This window comes from Ursus americanus, chromosome 6, assembly GCF_024610735.1.
Source record: "Ursus americanus isolate L20-20 chromosome 6, mUrsAme1.1.p, whole genome shotgun sequence".
In the NCBI taxonomy this organism is placed as follows: Eukaryota; Metazoa; Chordata; class Mammalia; order Carnivora; family Ursidae; genus Ursus; species Ursus americanus.
In genome coordinates this window covers 24290259-24303549 of record NC_142132.1, presented here as the reverse complement: position 1 = coordinate 24303549, position 13291 = coordinate 24290259, and the positions used below count along the sequence as shown (strand labels likewise).

Sequence of the window (13291 nt, the reverse complement as noted above, 5' to 3'; positions counted from 1 at the left end):
TGGCATTTGAACAAAAGCCTTTCCATCCACCCAGGGAGCGAGCAGAGAGTCAGTATAACCAACCACTTTATGGTTACCCACAAGTGGAAAATACGAGGGCAGAATGGCCCCGAGCAGCAGCAGGCATAGGGAATTAGCAAACAATGAAAGCCACTTAGGCACGTAGGCTGGAAGGATGACTCCAGAGCACAGCCCATTATGTTATTAATAAAGACATGAACGGCAGCAATTCTACCTGTGTCTGCCATGCCATTTTCACAGCTAACCTGGACCTGTGACTACACCAGCCTCAGATCAGCTTAACCTGGCAGCCTCTCCGAGGCAGAACTGGTTTGTAAAAGGGAAGGGCCCTGAGTCAAAACCAGAAGAGTAACAAGAGAACAGAACAGGATTCTCAAACTGATTTGGATCCCAAGGACCGGGGTCTCGGATCTGCCACTATCTGGAGCTCTTTTGTTTTGAAGGTGGTGCCTTCTCAAACCAGGCAGAGGATGAGAATGGCAACGTGCGGTCCCTGAGTGGCTCAGTGAAATATTTTCCCTTCCTGGTTGGTTTTTAAAGAGGAGCGTTTCGGATGGGAAGCTTGGCCTCGGGGCTTCTGAGTCCCTTCACCTGGAAGCAGAAAGCTAGAGACAACTGGGGAGGGGTGCGGATGGGTTAAGGGTCAGACGGCAGAGACTATTTGAATCCGCAAGAGAAAGTTCTGCACAGCGTGGGGTCTCCTCCACTAATAGTCCCGAAAGAGGAAGCTGTGGAGGCTTCATCCGGCCCCCATAACCCCCTACCTTCACTACCTAAAACCGAGAAAAAACACGCTGCACTCCTCCTGCCTCCTTCCAGGAGGGGAAGGAGGCTGGCCAAAGGGCCGGTGACCTGGCCTGTCTTTCTGCCCCGGCACTCCGCTCCGACGGTCAGAAGTAACGGATCGTCGGGGCACCGGGCACAACGTCGCGGCCCCGCTCCAGGCGCCCCGAGGAGGAGCTGCCCGCCGCGCGGGGCTGCAGCGAGGTGCCCCCGGGGTCCGCGCCCGGGGCTGGAGCAGAGACACGGGGGCGCAGGACGCGCGCGCCTCCAAAGACCACGCAGCCGGGGCTCCCCAGGCAGCCCAACCCCAGGCGGAGCAGCCGCCCGCGCCCCCCGGGACCCAGCTCCGCGGCCAGACCGCGGGCGCAGCGCCGCCTACCCGCGGACCCCCGCCCCGCGCTCCTCTTCCCACACCACGCGAGCTGGACGCACCGGGACTTACACTGGCCTTCGTCCGGCTCCCGGTCTTGGCAGGGACCGCGCCAGACCGGCTGCGCGCACGGGTCCCCAGGGCCCGGAGGCCGCGGTTCGCGGGCGGCTTCGGCCGAGCGTCCAGCCCGGCACTTAGGGGGACGGGGGCGGCGACACCCCGGCCGGCTCCTGCCTTCGGGCCTCCATCAGCGCGGCCCTAAAGGCTGCGGAGTTACTCATTTCCTGGATGTCACAGAAACTTTTTCCTCCTTATAAGAACAAAACACCCGCCTCTACTCCGGGCAGCGGAAGCTTCTTAAGGAGGACCAGGCGGGTTGCGGGGGCCCGGAGCCGGGGCCGACGCAGAGGTCGGCCCATTGACCCCCCGAAACTCCAGAGGGGCGAGCAGAACTGGAGGGTGACCGAGCGAGTCGGGCTCCGGCCACCGGAGTCAACTAGTGCGGGCGTACGGGGAGTCGGGGAGGACGCCCTTAAAAGTCGGTGTGGGCCGGCGGAATGGAAGGGGTTAAATCACCGCCAGTCGGCTGTGCGTTTTCCCCGCGGCGCGTTTTACGAGCGGCGGAATTCCAGGGGCCACCTCTTTTGTCTTCGGGAGGGAAATATAAATCGAGACGCGACGCCGGCCCTTTTCTTTTTTTGCGGCTTGAATGGATTAAAATAACTCAGCAAATTGAACGAGAAGCCAATGCTTCGTTGTTTTTCTCCCCGAGTAACCCGGCACAAAGGAGCATGGTGACTGCCCGCTTCCATCTGTAGAGGGCGCTGTAGGATCCAAAGCTTGTTTACCGTTGTGCGTGGGACCCTGTTTGTGAAGTTCGGCGCGTGGGACAGCGGCCGCGCCACCCTGGTGGTCCTTAATGGGTTATGAAGTCCATAACGTATTCTTTTCCACTGGTGAGCTGCTGCAATGTCACAGCCAGTAGAAGTGGCCGGCAACGGTTTGAAAAAATGCTGCATGAAGTGGGTTTGGGGGAGTCACACGCCACAGAGGGCGCCTTGGGGAAATTATGAGAACACACTGTCCAAATGGTTATCACCATTGCTGCTGCTGTTGGGTCTTAGTTCACCTATTTCCCTTCCTCTCGGAGCCGGCCAAATAACTTTAACACTCGCCTGGAAGACATTAGGCTGAGTCTCACAGATAAACAGGCGGTGAGACAAAGTGCTAAAAATAGACCCCCCTGGCCCTTGGCCCAGGTTACTCTTGTTTTCAAGCTTCTGCTGTTGCTCATAGAGCTCTCCTTACATCAGGGACAGATGGCAGAGTTTTGGGGGCGGGTGGGGAGGGATGGGGAATGGGCTTGTAGGGGCCAAGGGCAGGCTGCCCCAAGATGGGCCAATTTGGCAGGAACGTTATTTTGAGTTAAAAGCAATCAAGCCCCGGCAGATTCAGGAAAAGCTCTTCACCCCCTCAACCGCCTGCCTGCACTAGGAAGAGAGCTATTAACAGATTCCTCTTTACCTAAGAAGCTTCTCTGCATAATAAGGCAAGTTTCATTTTCCAGACTTCTCCTTTCCACGTCTGGTGACGGGTCTTTCTCCCCTTTGTATCCTCAGGCCCCTACCCTGCTCCTCAGCTCACATTACCTCCTGTCGCCTCACTGTCTTTGGAATTTCCGCATCTATATGGGTTCCCCTTATAGAGGAACCTAAATTTGATTTTCTCCTGTTAAAAAAATCTATCTCATGGCAGTTTGATTCTTGGTCTTGCTAGTAGAAGGACCTTAACGGGCAGAGGAAATTCTTCCTTCTTGACTGAGCGATCTAGGGAAACATTTGTGAAAGAGCTGTGTATTGCCAAAATGTCTGCAAAACAAATGCCAAACGTCTGTCATTCTCCCCAAAGCAGGCAGAAGAAATTCTTGGAGGGTAGGGACACTGCCCTAAGCACCCCTACACTGGCTTATAATCCTTGGGGTAAGAGTTCAGGGTTCTGTATGCTGGAATGTGAAGGTTAGTACTGAAATGTCCTCTGGGATTGTCATTCTGCGAGCAAAGTCGTTTCAGCAATTTCAGCTGTGTATATTTATTTATATAAGGAACATTTATTAGGTTTGTCTTTCCTTTAAACTTGATTTCACTCTTTGTGTCCTGGTGTGTCCTGCATTGGCTCCTCTCTGCTCTCAGCGCAAAGTTCACTATGTAACCTGGCACACAGGCCGTTCATGAATCCTCCTAGACTTGTCTCACCAAGTTCATATCTCACTACACGTTCCACACCGAAGTCCTTGCGGTTCTTGGAACTTGTGCTTCTCAGAATGTGATATGGGCTTTGTTCCCTGCCCCTACCCTGTAGATATGCACATGTGCTCTTCTGCCTGCAACCGACATCCACCTCTTTCTCTAACCTGTCACCCCATGCACACACACTTTTTTCTGGCCTGGCTAAGGTCTTCAAAATAGGCAATTTCTCTTCCAGGAACTCTTCCTTGAATTACCATGCCTTGGTTAGAATCCGCCTCGCCGCCACGTAGTTTCCACAGTGCCTTGTGCTTACTCTAGAAAGTGTTTTTAGAAGACAGGAAGGAACAAAGATTCAGCTTCTGGGAGCAGGAGGGACCAAGAAGTTAGGGACCCTCTGCTTCAAACACAGAACAGCTGAAAAAAAAGGTAGCGATGATTGAAAGGAAGAAAGGGGGAGCTCTAGGGGTGAGGCAAGAAGATAGAACTCAGAAGCACCTCGGGAGAGTTGTCTTATTTTATTTTATTTTTAAAGATTTTATTTATTTATTCGACAGAGATAGAGACAGCCAGCGAGAGAGGGAACACAAGCAGGGGGAGTGGGAGAGGAAGAAGCAGGCTCATAGCAGAAGAGCCTGATGTGGGGCTCGATCCCATAACGCCGGGATCACGCCCTGAGCCGAAGGCAGACGCTTAACCGCTGTGCCACCCAGGCGCCCCGAGTTGTCTTATTTTAAATAAGCCCAAAGGCTGACTGGAGGTGAGGACTCACTCAGGCCTTGGGTTCTAGAAAGGCAGAGATCTGGACTGGGGACCCCTGCCCACAACTGGGACCCTACCAAGGAGCTTAGGGACTAGAGGATGGAGAAAAGAACTCTCCCACTTGTCCAGGATCCCAGCAAGGAACTTTGTGGTTTGTCTGGGGCTCTGGATGAACCGAAGTTGTCTGCTATAGAAATGGAAACCACTAGCCTGGCTATGGCACGCATAGGTGTGAGGCCCCAATTTACACAACCGGTGTGGTGAGGGAATCCTGAAGTCAACATAAAATATCAAAGCTGTTTCCAAAGTGATGACTCTCCTTGGTCCTGTCAGAAGTGATTGAGAAACCCAGGTGTTTCTTCTGCTCTCTCGCAGCATAAACAATGCCCATTGAAGATGAGCTTATAATAAGAAATTATAAACTAGGGGACAAACCACATGAGGGATGGGATTGGTAGGTATAATAAACAAGAGAATTAGCCTCTTAAGAACTTGATACAACAGCGCAATTTGAAACAGCCTATAAGATAGTTATAGTTCAAAATAATTACAAAGATAAAATGATAAAAAAAAACGATAGAAATAACACTATGAAAAAATGGGCAAATTTGAAAAGTACAAATACAATATATAGAAATAAAAAGTTTAGTCATTGACACAAAAAAACTCAATGGTTGAAATTCTTTTCTTAATAAGCAGTAATAATATATCAGTCAAAATAGTCCAATAACAGTCCAATAACAATAACTCATTAAAAAGGGGAAGGGGCACCTGGGGAAGGGGCACCCGGGTGGCTCAATCGGTTAAGTGTCTGACTCTTGGTTTTGTCTCAGGTCATGATCTCAGGGTCCTGAGATGGACATTCAGTGGGGAGTCTGCTTCTCTGCCTCCCTCTCCCTCTCTCTCTGCCCCTCTCTCTGCTCGATCTCTCAAATGAATAAATAAATAAAATCTTTAAAGAAGGGAGGGAATAAAGAGAAGTGACATGTTAATCTCATTTACAAATACTCTATCAGAAATCCTAATTAAAATATTTCAGAATTCCAGCAGTATATCAAAATATAATTAAACACTTCTGTAGCATGATAAAAGTCAGGGGTGAAGTTCAGCCCCAAATCTAGTATCATGCTTAATGGGAAAATACTAGAAACATCCTGTTCAAGTGAATGCCAGATAAGGACGTCTTCTTTCACCTCTTTTTCTTTTTTTTAACTCGTCAATTTGGAGTGTGATTGGTTGTAAGTAATAGAATACCTGACTATAATTTTGTATATGTTTGAGACTACAAGAGACTTAAACAAATGGATTTATTTTTCTCAAATGAGACGTCTGTATATAGATGGCTGCTTGAATGCTTTGACAGCTTTGGGTCTGGTCAGAGGTGATGTACATATTACAAAAGCATCCTCCAAAGCTGTTTTCACCAATTTAGGCTCACTGATAAGTATGAGAATGATTGTTTCCCCATATCCTTTCCAGCCCTGGCTATTTCCTAACTTCAACTAGGGTGGTTCTTTTTTTTTTTTTTTTTTTTTTTGAAATAAACTTCTTTTTAGAAAAAGATTTTATTTACTTATTTATTTGAGAGAGAGAGAGAGAGAGAGCAGATAGGGAGAGGGGAAGAATCTCAACCAGACTCCATGCTGAGCTTGGAGCCCGATGCAGGGCTCAATCTCATGACCCTGAGATCATGACCCTTGCCGAAATCAAGAGTCTGATGCTTAACTGACTGACCCACCCAGGTTCTTCTAGTATGCTTCTTTTATAGGTAAAACAGATATCTCAATGTGTTGATGTGTACTTCTTTAAATACAAGCGAGGCTGAACGGAACATGATTATTGGCCATTTTTATGTCTTCATTTGTAGATAGTCAGTTATAACTTTGCCCGTTTTTCTGTTGGCTTGTTTCGTGTGTGTGTGTGTGTGTGTGTGTGTGTGTGTGTGTGAAGGTAAATGGAATTCTTTTCATGACCTCAGGTGCTGGATGTCACTTCAAATTCCACAGTGAAAGGTGACTAGTGACCAACACCAGACCAGCTGTAGGGCGGTCTCACACTGTACTTCACAGTCAAGAATATTAAAATAAACCCAAACAAACATGGGGACAGATTTCCTGTTGACCCCCAGCTGTGATTATCCCAGTATGTGGAATAAAATACACGACAAAGGGAGAAACAGGAAGCCAACGCTAGTCATGAACAGGGTGATGGATGGAGGAAAAAAGAGCATCTTCCTTGATTTGGTCAGTCTCTTGCCATCATGAATTCACCTTTGTGTGCAGTTTCAAGAGGTAATAAGTTGGTTTACGGAGCATTTCACTGGAGCAGGCTGCTTTGCTGAGACCTCAGATGTGTCTGTTGAACAGGACAGATGACTTACATTTGGCTATTTCTTTCTTCAAGGCCTGTGCTGGGAATTGCTCCCTCTTCTACGAATTTTGGAACCAACAGGTTAGAGATTATTTACCCATGAAAGTGAAGTCGAGAGAAACTAGGTCACACAGTCAGGGTCACATTATTGTTCGGTGATGGCACAGTAGGTAAAACTTCCAGCACGTGGTTATACTATCGCTTTAAGCACGTTACATATAACAACTCATTTAATTCTCGTAATAACCCCACACAGAAGGTATCATTAGCATTCCCATTTAACAGATGAAGAAAATGAGGCCCAGAGAGGCTAAGTAACTTGTTTGAGGTCACACAGCTAATAAGCGGCAGAGCCAGGATTTGAACCGGCACTTTGGCTCCAGAATCTTGACCTCAACTACTATGCTATATCTTTCTGTTTAAAGTAAATCCCCTTCAAATGTACAACGACATGGAATTTCCCCAAGAATGAGATTACAAAGGTTAAAATGTTTTTTACCTCAGAACCCAATATACTCACATATAAAAGATTCCCTAGAAACAATCCTTATGCTTACTACCCGTGAGACACTCTGATGTGTTCTCTCTTCTTTTTCTACCCATCTCTTACCCTTCTTGAAAATAAAAATGCAGGCCACAACTTACTAATGAGTCATGATCCAGAGTCAGAGAAAAAAATCTTAATTTAATTTTTTTTTTTTTAAGATTTTTATTCTTGGGGCGCCTGCGTGGCTCAGTCGGTTGAGCATCTGACTCTTGATCTCAGCTCAGATCTTGATCTCAGGGTCATGAGTTCAAGCCCTGCATTGGGCTCCACGCTGGGCATGGAGCCTACTTAAAAGAATTTTTTTTAAATTCTTTATTAATCTCCACACCCACCATGGCACTTGAATCCACAACCCTAAGATCAAGAGTCGCACGCACGCTCCGCTGACTAAGCCAGCCAGGCGCCCCCCAAAAATGCTTCTTTAAGCCACTCTTCTAAGTCGCATCTCTGTTATGAAAGCTGTTAGTGGTTTATAGATGTTAAATTTCCAACCACACACAGCACGTGGAGTGGGGAAAACTGTCAGATAATTTCTGTCAAACTTGTTTCCGGTCAGCGGGTATTCATTGCTCTCCCTGTAGTTAATGTCTAAAGATGGTACCCTGGGACTTGAGACCACTATGCTGTAATCCTAGGAAAAAACCTGCCTTTACACATTCACTTATTCATTTACCCACTCATTAATTCAATAAATATTTGAGCACCTACCACATGCCAGGCGTTGTGCTAAATCAGGAGTTGGCAAACGACGGCTGGCAGGCCACCTCCGGAGCGCCACCTGTTTCTGTAAGTAAGGTTTTACTGGATCAGAACCATGCCCATTCATTTCTGTGCCGTCTGCGCCGGCTTCCGCGCTACAGTAGGAGAGCTGAGTGCAGAGGCCGTGTGGCCGAGGAAGCCCACAGTATTTCTTAATCTGGTCCTTTACAGGAAAAGCTGGCAGATTCTGGTGCTAGAGTCTAAAACTACAATGTCAGTTTAGACTGGTCTCTGCCGTCCTGGAGGTTTGAATGGTCCTGCTCAGCTTCAACTGGGTTTCAAGCGCCTTGGCGGGGGTGGGGGAAGGGGGGGGGAGGAGGGGCTCGGGGCTTTTTGCCTCCCTCCCATTGTTGCCTCCGAGAACACCTGTTCACAGCAGGTGCTTCGCAGTCCTGTTCTGCTGCTGAAATTACTCAGTAGATCTGGCAGCAGAGATTGGAAAGAAAGAAACCTACTCACAGGGTAGAAAGGAGAGTTTATTCCTTTAACATAACACATAGTTTCATTTTATAGATGCCTGTCTGCTGCTATGGGGAGCCAGTCGTCAACTTCCATTGAGTACCTACTGTGCATCTGGCCCTGGGGGTAAGAAAAAACATTTGGCTCAAACCTTGGCGCTTGTATCAAGGAGAGAGAAAGGAAGGAGATAAATGGATTTTACTGTAATCCTGAATACTTCTGTGGGGGGGCCTGGTGTACCTGGGGGTGATTTTGGCTAACCACCTTAGGGTCTCAAATGTTTGTGTTCCAATGGCTTTTAACTTCCCGTAGTCACTAAGCACTCCTGAAAGTAACTGCTGTGTGCATGCGTGTATAAGTGAATTATGTTTTTTCTTCCTTCATCAAACTTTGTTTTGACTGTCTCTTCTGGGTCAGCACCATAGATATATTTAAAGAAAAAACTGGTCCTTCGAGTCTGGTGGGAAAGACAGAAATAAACACATGGTTACAATATTGTGTACTGACAGCGACACTGAGGGTTTTCTAGCAACACAGAGGAGGAGTACCGAACTAGGGAAGACTTCCTGGAGGAGATGACACTGAGCTGAGCTTGGAAAAGGCCAACTGGACAAAGAAGGAGACGTAGGATATTCCTGACAAGGGACCAGCATATGTGAAGTCTAGAGGTGTTCGAAAACAGGGTGTCTTCAGGGAATAGCAGACATAAGAGCATCGGCCCATCATCAAAGAGATTTGTGCTTTGATTTTTTTTTAAATTATTTATTCACTCATTTATTCAATTTAATTATTCACTTGTGGTGGGAACAGGTTGTGTGGAGCTCCTCAGTCTTTTGAACTAATCTGGTTAGCCAGTTCGTTTGCGTAAGTCCTCACTGTCTCTTGGAAGGCATCAAACTGCAATCTTGGCCTGGCCTCTCTCGCCAGAGCACCCACTGAATGAGCCGTCAGACCCAAACGTAATCTGACTGGGGGAAGCGCAGTTGCCGTTAAGCCAAGAAAATGCAAGGCAGGTTGGACGACAGTGTGGTTGTGACACTGTCATCCCCTTCTGGTGAAAATTATCGCCTGCGGTGGGAGATCGCCCACTGCTTCTACCTCATGGCCAATCTTTCAGTCTTCCTGACGAATCTGCCCGAGCTGCGTCGCCTCCTCCGGTATCAAGAGGGAAGTCTGTATGGAGACCCTTTGGGAACCGATGTCAAATGCTCAACAAATGTTCTGTGAAGTAGATTAGGAGCAGATTAAAGGAATAAAATATGGCCCGCACCGTTTTGGAGAGCACCAGCCAGCTGGGGCTCTGTTCTGCCATCCAAGGTGAGCAGGGGGTCGGCTGATAAATGCTAACAATTTTCTGCAACATGTGGGCTTTTAATCTTCTCAACAGCCTGCAGGAGAAATGTTAGATGTGATGACTGGAGCAGTTTCTGCCCTGCTGTTTTGGGCCCCAAATACAGTTTTCAGATTTCATGGACAGTAAATTCAAGCAACATCACAAGAACGCCTGCATAAACAGGATTTGTGTTGGTCAGGGCTTTGGGGTTTTCCGGGCGTGTAAGCAATGGACACCAACTCCATCTAGCTTAAAGAAAGGAGGTGAATTTGTTGGGAGGTCCTATCTGGCAGCACTCGAGAGCATAGGTGTTGCCCGGCCTTCCCAGGATTGTTACCAGGCTCTGAAGAGGCATCAGCCACCAAGGAGGTCCCCTTCTGCCGGCTCTCCCTTCTTCCCTTGGGCCCATGGGTGTCCCTCCATGTTCAATTCGCTTTATTCTTCCCCCTAGGCAGCCTACCTTTCTCTGCCTCTCCTGGGCTTCATGTGCTCAGTTCCAGGCCCCAGCAATGAGTGGCTTGCAACTCTTGACCCCAATTATAGATCCCCAGGAAAAATAATGGAATTGACCTCATGTGGTTCAGGTCTTCACCCCAGCCCTTTCAGCTCTGGCTGCAGGGAGTCAGATAAGGCCATCTACAACATTTTGGCTTCTGGGAGGTACATACTTCCTGGTGGGAGTTACTAGTTTCAGAGAAGGGGATTGTGGGCTGCTCAGACTCCCCCCTAAATTGCCTCCAGGACCCCTCTGATCCCTTAGAGGAGTAGGTTTCCTTTAGGGCACAGTTGCTTTGCATTGCAGGCTGGGAATTTCCATGGAGGACCACATCTCAGTGTTTCTTTCTGCTTTTCTGGAGTTTCACTTTATATCCTCGCTGGGTGCTATGGAGGAGGTGAGCGCTATGTATGTAACGCCGTCCTTATTAACGAGTCATAACACAGCTTAGAAATCCTAGGAGGATACCGTGCGAGGCACTTACATCCAGGTTTAAACAAAGAGCTTTGCAGAGGTGTTACAGTTCATGACAATGTATTCAAGTTATCTGGCAGAGCAAAGGGGTGTGTCCTTGGCTGTTCCTGGTCTTTGTGTTTGTAGCCACTTCTCTGCATTCACCCACACACCTTGTTATCAACATTAGTGTCCACTGGCTCCTGAGAGGGACCCCGTCCTCGCTGTAGCAGGATTTTTGCGTTCTTGCCTTGCTATCTGCCCAATGCTCCTTCCCATACTTGGGATTCCTTCTATTTTCTTCCATGTCTCTAATCCATCTGTATCATTTAAGGTGAAGTTCAAGGGCCATGTCTACCGTGTAGCTTTTCCTCATATGCCATCCTTCACTGTTCTTCCTTATTTTAGAACTCATTCGATACACATTCACTTAATAGTTATAAACTGAGAGGAGGGAAGGCCATTTATATTAGTTTGCTGGGGCTGCCATAATAAAGTGCCACCAACTGGGTGGCTTAAACAACAAGAAACTTACTTGCTCACAGTTCTGGAGGCTGGGAGACCAGGGTCAAGGTCTCAGTGGGTCTGGTTTCTCTCCGTGGTTGCAGATAGCCTTCTCACTCTATCTTTCCCCTGTGTACATGCATCCCCGGTGTCTCTTTGTGGTCCCAATTTCCTCTTTCGATAAGGACACAATTTAGATTATTTTAGGCCCACCCTCATGGCCTTGTTTTAACTCAGTCACCTCTTTAAAGGCCCCATCTCCAAATATAGTCACATTCTGAAGTAAGTGAGGGTTAGGGCTTCAACATATGAATTTTAGGGGGATATGGTTCAGCCTATAACATCAATGGAGATGGGGCTGAAGAAAATATAACATGATCCTTGTCTTCTTGTTGCTTGATAGCCTGGTAGAGAAGACAGATATTAAGCAACCATTTCTGTGAATACATGATTAATTACCATTGTGGGAGGGTCCAAGAAATAGAACACATGGTACTTGTAAAGGTAATCTGGTGCTGAGGGCTGGTCAGAAAAGATCTCCCTGAGAAGGTGAGGTCTGAAGGAAGGGTGGATGGGAGTCAGCCAGGTGAAGAGGAAGGGTTGAGTATACCGGAGGGAAAGATCTGCCTCTGTGAACTCCAAGCAGTGGGAAAGAACACGACATACACAAGGAATTGAAAGAAGCCATTGGGCTAAGAAGTGAGCTGTGGGAGAAGGCACCAGAAAATCAAAGGGGCCAGATTACACTGGATATTATATTCCGACATTCTCCTTTCAGTGCTTATGACATCCAGCCTTGGACTGTTTTAAAATTTTTTTTGTGTGGGGGAGGGGTGCCATACATGTTTTGCTTCTCCTTAAGCTCCCAGAGGAGGAGATCCTTTCTTCAGCTCCTTTTATATTCTCCACAGTATGCAGCATAGGTTGGGCATATAGTAGATGCTCAATAATTAAGTTAAGTGGATGTAATGAGAAATGAAATTGATAAAAGCAACTCTTGTCTAAAATGGGCTGACCCAATCTTGGTAGTCTGAGTTTCTCCTTGAGACTTTAAAAGGTGAGGACTTTTGGTAGTATGATGCCACCTAGTGCTCCTTTTTATTACAACAACAAAGGGGAGCAGTAATCTGGAAAATTGGAAATGAAGCACTTTCTTTCATTAGCGTAAATTAATTTGTCCAACCACCCATCCTCTCATCCATTCAGCCATCCAAGTTGATGTCTACCTACATCTCTTTCCTGTGAGTTGAAGGTGTCATGTTCCTTTCCACTTCCCGTGGATCTCTGATTTCCTTTGTTCTGGTCTTTTTGTCCCTATATTTTAAGTGATGCTCTCAGGCATCAGTGTCTAGACTGACAGAGCACCCATTGTGCTCAATATTGGCATGGCATGTTCTAGATGATCTAGACCATCGTATAATGTTAGAATTAATTGCAGATTTTCCTTTTTCTCTTTCTCCCAAAGCCAGATTGTGAATGCAAAGGGCAGTGACTCTGCCATAGTTAGTGCTGTGGTTCCTGTGGCCAGTCTTGTACCTACAACGTAGCCAGTGCTTTAAAAAAGTGTTTTCTGGATTGAATTTCTGTCACCTTGACAGGTCATCTGCTTGTAAAATAATCCTTCAGGGGATTCTTGGGAAATGGGAAGACATATAGCACCACAATGGACTCCAGTACAAAATATGGGTGGCCAGGGCCCTCTTAGTCTTTGTTATGTACCTTCAGGAGTGTTATGGCATCTCTCTGGATCACGGTGGTCCCACAACCTGATAGTCCCAATGTGTGATCAGGTCTCCTGTAAACACACAAAGTAGCCTGAGTCGTGTTTTCTGCCCTATGTTCACCTCATTCTAATTAGCTTGGCTTGCAGTTTGGTTCAGCCTGCTTCTCCAGCTTCATCTGCCACCTCCCCCATCACCTCCATGCACATCATGCCTCAGCCATATTATGTCATGTTTGTCTACCAGATATACAACCTCTGTTCATGAATGAGATATAATTGTACAAATGTGGATTTTCTCCAAGTTCACTCACAAACTTAGTAATGTTCCAAATAAGATTTCTCATGAAGAACTTGAAAAACATCCTGAAAATTATATGGGGTGATGGAGGTTCATGAGAAGCCAGTGCAGTCTTGACGGAAGTAGGGGTGGGGGACTTGCCCTTCAATCATGATGACTGGCTACAGAAC

The 13291-nt window shown here is 47.1% G+C and overlaps 2 protein-coding genes across 6 annotated transcripts in view; one reads left to right on the top strand and one right to left on the bottom strand.

Moving 5' to 3' along the window:
• Positions 1 to 2332, bottom strand: part of ITPRIP (inositol 1,4,5-trisphosphate receptor interacting protein) — a 29921-nt gene extending 27589 nt beyond the window's left edge. For 3 of the 4 annotated variants that reach the window (XR_006780628.2, XR_015724736.1, XM_087862730.1), the window contains exon 1: positions 1247 to 2328. The gene's annotated coding sequence lies outside the window, so the exon portion shown is untranslated. Of the gene's footprint in view, positions 1 to 1236 lie in introns of all 4 variants that reach the window. The other variant, XM_045803059.2, reaches the window with a different exon arrangement.
• A 206-nt stretch (positions 2333 to 2538) lies between these two features.
• The window catches only part of CFAP58 (cilia and flagella associated protein 58), a 109027-nt gene continuing 98274 nt past the window's right edge, over positions 2539 to 13291 (top strand). The window contains exons 1-2 of one of the 2 annotated variants that reach the window (XM_087862728.1): positions 2539 to 2723; positions 8369 to 8440. The gene's annotated coding sequence lies outside the window, so the exon portion shown is untranslated. Of the gene's footprint in view, positions 2724 to 7288; positions 7883 to 8368; positions 8441 to 13291 lie in introns of those variants that run through there. The other variant, XM_087862729.1, reaches the window with a different exon arrangement.